This window comes from Enhydra lutris, unplaced genomic scaffold, assembly GCF_002288905.1.
Source record: "Enhydra lutris kenyoni isolate GAN:26980312 unplaced genomic scaffold, ASM228890v2 scaffoldscaffold31, whole genome shotgun sequence".
In the NCBI taxonomy this organism is placed as follows: Eukaryota; Metazoa; Chordata; class Mammalia; order Carnivora; family Mustelidae; genus Enhydra; species Enhydra lutris.
The window spans coordinates 8,950,103-8,962,363 of NW_019154115.1; the positions used below are offsets into that span (position 1 = coordinate 8,950,103).

At 44.6% G+C, this 12,261-nt stretch overlaps 1 protein-coding gene across 1 annotated transcript in view; it reads right to left on the minus strand.

Moving 5' to 3' along the window:
- The window catches only part of LOC111153235 (RAB27A, member RAS oncogene family), a 79,759-nt gene extending 67,912 nt beyond the window's left edge, over positions 1 to 11,847 (minus strand). Inside the window, exon 1 of the mRNA XM_022512136.1 lies at positions 11,767 to 11,847. The gene's annotated coding sequence lies outside the window, so the exon portion shown is untranslated. The remainder of the gene's footprint in view (positions 1 to 11,766) is intronic.
- Between the last annotated feature and the right edge of the window lie 414 nt (positions 11,848 to 12,261).

The following is a 12,261-nucleotide window of genomic DNA, read 5'->3' on the forward strand; positions in this document are numbered from 1 at the left end:
TTCTCGCCATCTTCTACACATGCATCTTTTTTATACGATGGGAGACCTGGGGTACGTATGTCAGTAGCTGCTTCTAAACCTATGGACCAATCAGCATGCCACCTCACATGGAAGGACATCAGGCAGAATAAGAGCATTCTTTTTTAATTTGCATCTTACTTTTTTCCTTCATAATGGAACCAAATCATATAGTTTCCTAATGGACTGACATCTCATTCATTAAGATATGTCAATTCTATCCCTAAAAAGTAAGTATGTATGTTATCATCAAACAAATGAAACCCCATTTCTGACCTCAAAAGCCAAAGCAACTCAGAATTCGATAGATATTAATTACAGCCTGGAGGAAAGTGCTCACAGCTGTGCATCCCACCTACACAAGGGTGAAGTTGCTCTAAGAAAACTGCACAATTTGGGATACATAGCAGAAAGGATCAAGTTACTCAAAGCGAAAACATGGCCTAGGAACCCTCTAAGAGGCAGCAGAGAGTAGAAATATGAGACGACTTTATACACACCCCCAAGCTTCCTCCCCCTAGGCTCATATTTGTTCTGCCAACATCCCCACCCAGTGCCCAAGGCCTGCGAGCACACAAAACATGGGAGAACCACAGGCCCTCATCAAACCTTGAGGAGCACCTGCTCTAACCACCGGGGGTGGGGCTAGGATAGGATTTCTCCAATTATGGCCAGATGCCCACTAGCAGCAGAATCCAGAGTCCTGGGTTCCAACCAGGCCTTGGAATTAGGATCTCTGAGAGAGAGACTAGGGAATCTGCATGCATAACAAGCTTCCCAGGGGATTCCCGGTTATCCATAAGAAGGGTTGAGAGTAGCTATTGTAGGGAGACAACAGATAGCAAAATGTCAAAGGACCCGTATAGAAAACCACGTTTAACCTCCACCAGCCTCCCTATCCCAAATCTGTAAAATACGGATACTAATATCCACCTAGTAGGATGGTGGCGAGAATTAAATGAGAGAAGTAATAGCCTCACATAGGGCTCCTCACACATAGCAGGTGTTCAGTAAGTATTAATTCCCTCCCCCACCTTCCCTTTGTATGGCATTCTAATGAAGACTGATAACTAGAGGCCCCATTTTGAATAAATGCCATCAAAGAAAACAGATGTCTAGCTTAACTTGAGGCCTTGATGTTAATGAGTCACAGACTAAAAGGCCGAGGCTGGCAGCTTTAACCAATGGTTGAATTGCAAAATGTACCCATGGACAGTGGTTCTCAAACTTGAGTGTGCATCAGAATCTTCTGGATGGCTTTAAAATACAGACTGTGTAGGGGTGCCTGGGTGGCACAGTCAGTTAAGCATCTGCCTTTGGCTCAGGTCATGATCCCAAGGTCCTGGCATGGAGGCCCGCATCAGACTCCTTGCTCAGGGAGCCTGCTTCTCCTTCTCCCTGAACCGCTCCCCCTGCTATGCTTGCTCGTGCTCTCTCTCTTTCTCTCTCTCTCTCTGTCAAATAAATAAATAAATAAAATCTATAAAATAAAATAAAATACAGACTGTGGGCCCTACCTCCAGAGTTTCAAAGACAGTACTTCTGGGTAAGAATCTGCATTTCTAACAAGTTCCAGGTGGTGCTGATGGTGTTGGCCCCAGAACCACCCTCTGATCATCATTCTGCAGCCCCAGAATCTAAATCTAACTGATCTGACACTTTGTCATAAAAAAAGAAAAACTAGGCCGTATGTATTTCCTGTTTGACAGGAGACTGGTTAGTTTCATGTAAACAAAGAAAAAAAGTAATAAACCAGCAATTTCCGAGGCAGTGCTGCCTCTGCCCTTGAGAATCTTTGTGGTCGCGTTCTGTGAACAGTGCAGAGAGAGGGCTGGGAGAGTTGAGTGCCATCTCTCTGCTCACCCTATGTGAAAGCCTGAGTGAGGGAGGCACTTAATCTCTCTGAGCCTCAGTTTACTTATCTGGAAACAGGGATGGGCTCAGTCACTGGTTTCTGAACCTGGTTGTGCGCCATCCCTCATTTTAGCAGCATTTCAGAGAAAACGTGGATTCCCCAGGCGTGGCTGCAAACTAACAAATTAGAATCTGCAAAGGAGAGACTGGAAGATGTGTGGCTTCGTGTGGGTATGTTTTACTAAATCTCCCCGTGTGATTTTCACAGGCAGCCAGTTGCGAGGAAGCATTACCATGGTGATCTTTCGGGCCTCTTCCAGCACCGCAGCTCTCGGATCTTTTTGATTTCTAAGTCCCTGTGCCCTGTGTCTGTGCTTACCAAGTAGCTGTCTTCTTTTATATGTGCTCCCCATGGAGTTTTACTGCAGGAAGCAAGTACATTAGCCCTCAAAGGAAAAACTGCTAACAGTTCCACTTCTCATCAGTCAGTAAACTAGCATTCTGGTTTTAGTGCAAAAAATAAAGTCCAACATGTAAGAGAAAACAGGAATTACATAGCACTAAACCTGTAAAGCAATCTTCTCTATCACCAACTGCTCATTTACTTACTCTGTCATTCATTCATTCATTTTTTTAAAAGAGTCTATTTATTTGAGAGAGAGAAAGAAAGCTTGAGAGAGAGCACGAGCAGGGTGAGGGGCAGAGGGAAAAGCCGACTAACTCCCTGCTGAGCAGGGACCCTGACATGGGGCTCCACCCCAGGACCCTGGGATCATGACCTGAGCCGAAGGCAGATACTTAACCCACTGAGCCATCCGTGTGTCCCTGTCATTCATTCATTATCATCTGTCATGTGCCAGGTATGATTCTAGGGGTTAAACATGTAGCACTTCACAAAACAGAGAAAGTTCCTGCTCTGTGGAGAGAACATTTTAGCAGGAAGAGAGAAACAATAAATAAGTGAACATAAGGATAAAATAATTTCTAACAGTAGTAAGTACAGTGAAGACAACAACCCAATAATGGGATAGTGAGTGTCCAGAGGCTACTTTAACACAGTCATCAGGGTGAAAGTCATCACCCGCCTCTTTGAAGAGGTGATATTTGAAATTAAATCTGAATGATGCCAAGGGGCCAGGCAAGGGCAAGTGTAAAGGCTCTGAGAAAGGAATGAGCTTGGCACCTCAGAGAGACAGAAAGGAAGGAGATGAGCCTGGAGATGGAGGCACAGGGATGAGCTGAGGTCATAGAGGCCAGCAGAGCCCAGATCACGGAGACCCCTACAGAGCACAGTCAGAACATCTGAATCTTATCCCAACTGCAGTGGGAAATGGCAGAAAAATTTAATGCAGAAGAAGGATGTGATCTGATTTACATTGTTTGAAGATCACGGGTTTTGTGTGAGGAATGGGCTGTAGCAGGGCCCGGGGGAGGGGGCAAGAATGGGACCAGAAAAGCAGCAATATAGGGAAGAAATGATGGTGGCCTTTCACTGGCAGCTGGCATGTCACCATAGCAAGCGCCCAGTTATTTCTGGATGGCTTTAATTTAGGTTAAAATCACAATATACTTGTTTCACTTCCTGTGATATTTCAGAAGGGTCAAGGAAGAGATACGGTTTGTTAAAGTTCCATCTGCAAGTTAAACAACAAAACAACACAATTTTGTCCTGCCCGTGTTATACCTGGTTACAATCAAGAAATAGGAGCATAGGGACATGGAAAGAACACAGTGGAGAACCAGCAGACAGACCTGTCTTCTAGAACCTTCTCTGTCATCAATTAACCATGTGACCTGGAGCACAGCTCTGAACCTTTGAGGTGGAGTGAAGGCTAAGCCACCTGGCTTCTAGGGCCTACCACCACTTGAATTACACGACGCTCAAAGCACAGCAAATGAGGTTTCCTTCCCTGGGTGGCAAAATGGGCTGATGACCTAGTGTAGGGAGTTTTTGTTGTTGACTTTTAAATCTTTCAGAGAGGCTCTAGTTAACCGAAAATCAGGTGTTCGTGAGGAAACTGTCCATCTTTTAAAAAAAATATTTTATTTATTTGACAGAGAGAGAGAGAGAGATCACAAGTAGGCAGACAGGCAGGCAGAGAGAGGGGGAAGCAGGCTCCCCACCGAGCAGAGAGCCCGATGTGGGGCTCGATCCCAGCATCATGACCCGAGCTGAAGGCAGAGGCTTAATCCTCTGAGCCACCCAGGTGCCCCAGAAACTGTCCATCTTAATATTTCCTTGGGAAACTCTGATGTCCAAGGCACTCCTGGCACAAGGGTATGGAAGCTGGCTGGAAACCTGGGGAGTTGACAGTCCTGGTCAGCTGAAAGCTCCTCATGCATAGGTGTGGAGAGCACAGGGCTCTGAGGAATTTAGAGACCAAGCCTTCAGTCACAGTGCTCTCTTTGGGTTTCTGGCAGGCTTCCAGTTATGCTGCATCACATGGCAGACCTCCTGTGGACACTGTCACCACAGTGTCCATTCCTCTCAGATGGTCCACCTGGCACCCCTACAAGTATCTCCTCCATGTGATCCCTGAGGGCAGGGGTTCACAGTCCCCACTGCCCATCAGTGTCGACACCCGGACCCTATTCTACATTTAATAACTTAGAATCAGGGTAAGTGAGAGGTAGAAAAGACAACAGTGGTAGAGTCAGTCTTAGGGAACTTCACAGGATAGAGAGAATGGGTAACTCAGAAAAACGTTAGGCCAGGGAGATTCACTGATTTGTCTAATGCGGGGATTTTCAGCCTTGGCACTATTCATCTTTTGGACAGGGTAATCTTTTGTCATGAGGGGTCGTCCTGTGTCTCTCTATCCACTAAATGCCAGTAGTAACTCTTCAGTTTTGACAACCAAAACTGTCTCCAGATATTGCCAAATGTCCCCACAGGAGGAGAGGGTCAAAATCAGCCCTAATGGAGAACCACTGGCGCAATATCACACAGTTAATTATTAGCAGTATTAGAGACCAACACCCAGCCTTCTAAGTCCAGCTACATTGGCTCCCCCACATTCAAGCAGGAGCTCTAGAACATAGAGGTGAGTCACTCCCTGAGGAAGCATCACAACCCACTTCATGGCTTTCTGTGCTGAAGCAGAACAGGGCAATGGACACTTAACCTTGTCCCTGACAACCGAAGCCCAGTCAGGAATAGCCAAGCAACTTCTTTGGCCACATCTGGTCTCCAGTATCAAACAAGAATAATACCTTCTCTTTTTAAGGACTGCTAGACCTTTTTACTCATTCTTGGGATCACCCCCTTGCAGTGGTGAGATTCATTATGAAAATCAATCACACCTTGTAAGAAACAAAGAAATCCTGGCTACCACCATAGATTGTATTTTAAAATTCTTAGGTATCTCAAACGAACATTTAATTCATGACCTATTTCTATATGTCTTATTCCTCCCCATCTTAGGGTTGGTATAACAAGAACAAAAGTACCTTATCATAAGGTTTAGTTAGTTGACTGACACCCTGTCTTTGCTTTTAACGGTACAAATACATAGGAGATAAGTAATCAGTCATACTCAGATAAGACTTGACCAGCCACCCATGTGGTGGGATCAGGGTAGGATACATGAACTGCGGTTAATAAGAATGAACAGATTTTTCAGTGTCTTGGCAACCAATTTTATTATTATGCTTTGACCTGGCAGCTGGTAAGGCTTTACATGAATTAATCAGCGAATCTATGAAAAAACAAATTAGTGGCTCTGAAATACAGTATTCTAGTGACAGAGGAAGCATGTTCATTTTCAAGGTTGCTTTCTTAAATAAGTATAAATAATTTTAAGATAATAAACTAACTCAGTGTTTTATAAGAACACATCTCTACAGGGCAAGTCACCTATATCTATGAAATTTATTTATCCTTCCCATAGATCTTCCATATTTGATGTACCACAAAGCAATGCAATGAGGAGTTTCACAGGAGTAGGCCACAAAGCAAGCAGGCTGTCAATAAGACAATACTTCGTTGTTGTGAAATTACTCTCAGTAAGTCAACTATAATCAAAGCATCAAAACTTAAAGGGGACAAAATTATTAACAAGACCTCAAAAGGAATAAAAACACATTGAATAATGGGCTTTCTGGCATCATCACGGGAATACAACCAAATGGTGGTTTTTGACGGTCATGTGGCTCTCCAAGAAAAGTCAAAGGTGTCTCATGAGAGTGGCTTTGCCTGCCACTGGATCTGGGGACTGGAAGGACTGTGTGATAAGGGAGTGATCATAGGATGGCGACAAGAGAAGTGATTTAGGGTGGGAATTGCTGAATCACTATATCGTACACCTGAAACTAATATAACACTGTATGTTAACTATATTTGAATTTTTAAAAAAGAGTGATTAAGGGTCAACATGAAAAGATATATAGACATAGATATAGATATAGATATAGATATATCCTATAGGAAGATATTATGCAACAGACCAACCACTGTGCCTGGAGTTCCAGTCCTGGCTCTTCCACTAACTCTGTGATCCTACAAAGTGACTTAAAGTCTGTGGATATGAGTTTCCTAACTACAAATAACTACAAATAACTAAAATAAAACTAAATCCTCCACTTCCTTCCATTTTTTTATACTCCTTGAGCTTATAAGTCTTCTCTGTCCTTAAAGATTTTTTTTTTTAAGTAATCTCTATACCCAATGTGGGGCTCAAACCAATAACCCCAAGGTCACTGGTCGTATGCTCCACCAACTGAACCAGCAAGGCGCCCCCTCTCTGTCCTTAAGATAGACACATGTATGGTCACCAAAATAAGCCATAGGTCTCTCACTCTTTGGACATTATCATGATCAATTCATTTCCTGCTCATAAACGGTTTATCAGACTAGAGTTGACAGATTAAATACAAGATAACCAGTTACATTTGCATTTCATAAAAACAACAAATAGTTCCTTAGTACAAGTATTCATGGAACACACTTATCGTAAGAAGTTATTCATTGTCTATCCAAAATGCAAATTTTTCTTCACTTGTTAAATCTAGCACCCTACCTCCAACCCCACATTAAAGGTTCGATTTTAATAATCAAACACGCGGGTAGTTCTAAAGTGGCTGGGGCACTAAATGGAAGGCCTTCTCAAGAGTAACATATACAGAGGCTATAAACAAATAAACAAATGAAAAAATGACTCTCAACTTTCCTCTTAAGTAAGCGAGGCATCAAATTTGAGTTAACAGTAAATAAAATGTGAGTGTTAGTAGACCTCACTCATACAGAACAGAGAATGTGGTGTGCCTTCTCTGTGGCATGACCAGACAGGAGGCCAATGGAGCTCAATGCTCCCTGCTCCGCATCTCACCCTCCGGACATAAAGTTAATTACAAACCCTTTATCTCTTCCTCCAACTCAGGGCTCACATCTGCTCCCAAGTAATCAGCTTAAGGGAAACCAGATCGTAAACTTAAACTTCCTGACCAAGAAGCAGGAGAATAAATGTGGTTCTAGTAAAAACTACACAAGGCATAAAAAAGTAAAAGCAGTGAAAGGGAAAAATTACTCTCTTCGGAAGGCAATCTTGTTTTGATAGTGGCAACACAATCTTGCTTCTTTGGGGCTCACACTATTTTTTCTTAATTTTAGCTTTATTGAGGTAAAACTGACAAAACTGCAAGGTATTGAAAGTATACTTCATGATAATTTGATGAACATTTACATTGTGAAAGGATTTCCCCCATCTAGTTAGTTAGGGGCTCAGACTTTAAATATGCAAGCTCTGTTTTGTTTTTCAGGGAGGGTTAAACCTATAATTCATTAGAGAAAATATATATTTTTATAAATCCCCTATATATGTATAAATAATCCTTTTACATATTTTTCAGTGAAGATAGAAATAGAGTATATCCCAAGATAAGTTTAAATAATAATGGAAGGCATATTCAATTTTTAAATAACTTGTAAAATTAATTACCATACTCTCTAGGCTGATTAATTCAATTCTTGCTGAGAAAGGGCAGCAGGAAATCCTATTCAACTGTAGTCAATACTGCTCTGTCAGAAACAGCAGAATAAGGTAGACTAAAACAAGCTATTTATAGCTGTTGGCTAAGAAAAATTAAATGTATGGGCTAGAAGTTTCCAATGATAAAAATAAATCCAGGTTAATTCATTAACTTATTGGTACACTCAGCAAAAGTTTATTGAACATTCCTTTTATCCAAGATACCTTGCAGTATAAGCCTTAAAAAGTGAGCTGTAGGGACGCCTGGGTGGCTCAGTTGGTTAAGCAGCTGCCTTCGGCTCGGGTCATGATCCCAGCGTCCTGGGATCGAGTCCCACATCGGGCTCCTTGCTCATCAGGGAGCCTGCTTCTCCCTCTGCCTCTGCCTGCCATTCTGTCTGCCTGTGCTTGCTCTCTCTCCCTCTCTCTCTCTGACAAATAGATAAATAAAATCTTAAAAAAAAAAAAAAAAGTGAGCTGTAAAAAGTCATACACTGCCTCCAGGATATTACGATCCAGCCATAAGACATATAAGACAACATATATATAAACAGTTGATGGTCTAAAGAAGTTACGTAATTAAATGCCAAAATGTGTGTCAGGAGTTGCAATTTCAGTTAGAAGCCAGAGAAAGATTAATTCACTGTAGTGTAAAAATGAATTTCTATTTTCTTGGTTTAATACACAAGAAGGGTATCACTGGGGCCGCCTGGTTGGCTCAGTGGGTTAAAGCCTCTGCCTTCCGCTCAGGTCATGATCTCAGGGTCCTGGGATCGAGCCCCACATCAGGTTCTCTGCTCAGCAGGGAGCCAGCTTCCCCCTTCTCTCTCTGCCTGCCTCTCTGCCTACTTGTGATCTCTCTCTCTGTCAAATAAATAAATAAAATCTTTAAAAAAAAAAAAAGGAAGAAGAAGAAGAAGGGTATCACTGGAGGGAAGAGCCAAATGCCCCCACAGAGTCTGCCCAGGCTACAGAGAAGAGGGCTCCCCACTGCCACTGTGGGAAGAACCCAAAGCCTTTCCCTTTCCATGCAGGCTTAAACCATTGTCATGGGGGAATAAAAGAACAGAATAGGACAGACATGGGAGATGTTAGTGTAACTAACATTACTTGCTTGGACATTGCTTCTATTAGGTGACGTGTGAAGGAACAGAGAGAAAGGAACAATAGAGTGATCCTCCTTTCTCAGTCTCTCGTTCCCTTTTCATTCTTTCCACACATATTTTTTAGAGTTTACTACATGCCAACAACCATTCCAGGTGCTATGTACACCACAGTGAACAAGATAAATTCCTGACCTTCATGAAGCCTATTCTACCAGTGGGAGACAATAGTTGTGTGTGTGTGTGTGTGAGAGGGAGAGAGAGAGTATGTGTGTGTGTGAGAGAGAGAGATTGTGTGTGTGTGCCCCCAAAGTTAGGGGGCAAAAAATTATGGGTGTGGTGAGGGATGCTGTTTTAGATAGGATGGTTCATGTAAGCCTCCCTAAAGAAATGACTTTTGACTTGGATGAAATGAGTGAGAAACCCATGCAGACATTTCAAGGAAAAAGCATTCCAAGCAGAGGAAGGAACAAATGCAAAAGTCTTAAGGAGTGGGTGAAGTGGAGGAGGCAAGAGGAGAATGATGGAAGACAAAACCACAGACCACATAAGGGGCCTGTTGGCCATGATGAGGACTTTGTTTTTCTTCTAAGATAAAAAGCTATTGGAGGGCGCCTGGGTGGCTCAGTGGGTTAAGGTCTCTGCCTTCAGCTCGGGTCATGATCCCAGGGTCCTGGGATCGAGCCTCACATCGGGCTCTCTGCTCAGCGGGGAGCCTGCTTCCCCCTCCTCTCTCTGCCTGCCTCTCTGCCTACTTGTGATCTCTGTCTGTCAAATAAATAAAATCTTAAAAAAAAAAAAAGCTATCAGAGAGTTGTGAACAGAGGGGTGAGTGGCATAATGACCTCTGGCTGCTATGTTGACAACACACTGTAGACTAGTGAGGGTAGATGCACGAGGCCCTGCTGGGAGCTTTTGCAGTAATTTCTGCAGTGACAGAAATGACAAGATCTTGGGAGAAGCAGTGGAAATGGTCAGAGATGGTTTTTATCCTATATATATTTTTTCAAAGTAGAACCAAGGAGATTCACTGAAGAATTAGATGTGGGAATGAGAGAAAAGAATCAAGGGTCACTCCATAGTATTTAGTCTGAGCATCTCGAAGAGTAAAATTGTTATGAACTGAGATGGAAAAGACTAAGAGAAGAGCAGATTTGGAAGAGGGAAATCAAGAGTCTGGTTCCTAGAGATTATTGCCTATTTCAAAACCCTTACATCTGTTATAAAACCAAATCAACAGAAATTGGGAAACTGATCTTAAATTTCATATGAAAATTCAAGAGACCCAGAATAGCCAGAACAATTTCAAAGAAAGAAGAGCAAAATGGGAGGACTCACACTTCCCACTCTCAAAACGTACTACATAACCACAATAATAAAGACAGTATGATACTAGCATAAGGATAGACAAATAGATCAATGAAGTAGAATTAAGAGGAAGGAAGGAAGGAAGGAAGGAAAGAAGGAAGGAAGGAAGAAGGGAGGGGAGAGAAGGGAGGAAGAAAGAAGGAGGGAGAGAGAAAGAAAAAAGAAAGAAAGGGGGAAGAAGGGAAGGAAGGAGGAGGGAGGAGGAGGAAGACGGAGGGAGGGAGGAAGAAAGAAAGGGAGAGGGAGGGAGCAAGGGAGAGAGAGAAGAAAGGAAAGAAAGAAGAAAGGCTGAGATAGCTAAATGAGTAGGCTTCAGGCATGAAAATACAATAAGTTCATGATTTAAAAAGAAAGAAAGAAAGAAGAAAGTAGGAATGAAAACTAACATAAAATACAAGAAAAAAATTATCTTTAGTCAAGTGCTTTCAGTACTTTATGAACCTTTCTTAATCTCTAACCATCTATAGAACCCTATTTTACAGATTGTTTTGCCCCTAAAGCAAGTTTTTAAAGAGGCCAAAAGGGGGGGGTAGGAACAATGGACCACCAATAAATTAAAAAAGCAATAATTACAGAAAACTTACAGGACGTTAACACTACTTCCCCTCCCAACATCTGAGTGAAGAACCAGCCAAAAAGCGAGAATCCATGGAGTAGGAAAAAACAGCTGTTACCCCACTGAGGTAAGGAAGAGGACCCTGTGGCAGAACATTCTGTGGCCATGTGGCCTAGGTGGCCAGCAGAAGTCAAAAGCTGGGAAGATAAAATCAAGGGCTCACAAGATATCCTCCTCCTGAGGCCTGACTTGGCGTAATTGGTGATCTACTGAAACAGAGACAAGGATTTGGCAATAGTTCCCAAACCTGCCTCCACATCAGCCCCACCACCCGTGGAGATCCAGGGGCTGGCTGTGCGGTTGGGTTTCCTGCCTGACTGACAGGGTAAGGGAGAACCCTCGCTCACGCAGCCAGTTTGCCGTCAGGACCCTTATCAACAAGGACGTAAAGACGTTAAGTAATTAAACTGAGAACCACAGGTGGGAGGAAAGAACTATGGGCCAGTGCCGGAGGTCTGGGACCTTCCTCCTCTCCCGCCAGGGAAGTTTCCTCCCCCCACCGCCCTCCCCGACGGGGACCCAAGTGCCTAGATGCCCCCCGGAGGGGACCTCAGCCCCGTCCCAAACCTGGAACTGCTAACCGGCACCCCGCCCATGCCGCCCCCCCACCCCCGGCGGTTGTCCCCATGGGTCTGCGCTGAGGGACTCGGGGGTCAGAGCAACTTTTCGGGCGGGCTCACTCGCGCCGAAGCTGGGCGAGGACTCGCCGCCTCCCCTGCTAGCCCCAGGGCCAGCCCTGCCAGTCGCCCGCTAGCGCGCTGGGCTCTCCGGGCTGGAGCGGACCCCACCGGCCGCCGGGGGTCGGCCGCCCTCCCACGTCCCCCGCAGCCGCGGGGCTCACCTGGCTGGAGCTTGCTGTCCCCGCGCCGCTGTGTTGCGCGCGCGCCGCGTCCACCGGTTGCCGGCCCTTTTTGGGTCCTTGGCGGGTATTTTCCGTCTGGCCCCACATCACTTCCCGTAAAGGAGAGCGAGGTAGGGGCGGGACCTCCTCTCTACCCTCCACCTCCCGCTTCCTCCTGTCACCTCAGGGAGCACCCCGCCCGACTCCGCGAGGGCGCCTTGCCGACGCCTCCTCGCTCCCAGCTCCGGGTTCCGCCGCACCTGCCGCGGGTCCTCTTGTGAGCCACGAAAAGGCTCCCGCACGCTTCCTTTGGCCTATTATCAGGTCTCCATGGGCCTTTCCTGGAAAGTGTGAAACCTTAGAGACTTGTTTTCGCGTGAAGACACAGACGTGACATTTCCAAACTTCTCCAGGATCCGTGACCTGCCCGGTGTGGTTTGGGGACTCTGGCCAAATCTCCTCCCCCAAAGGCCATGTTCTAAAGGTATTTTCCAG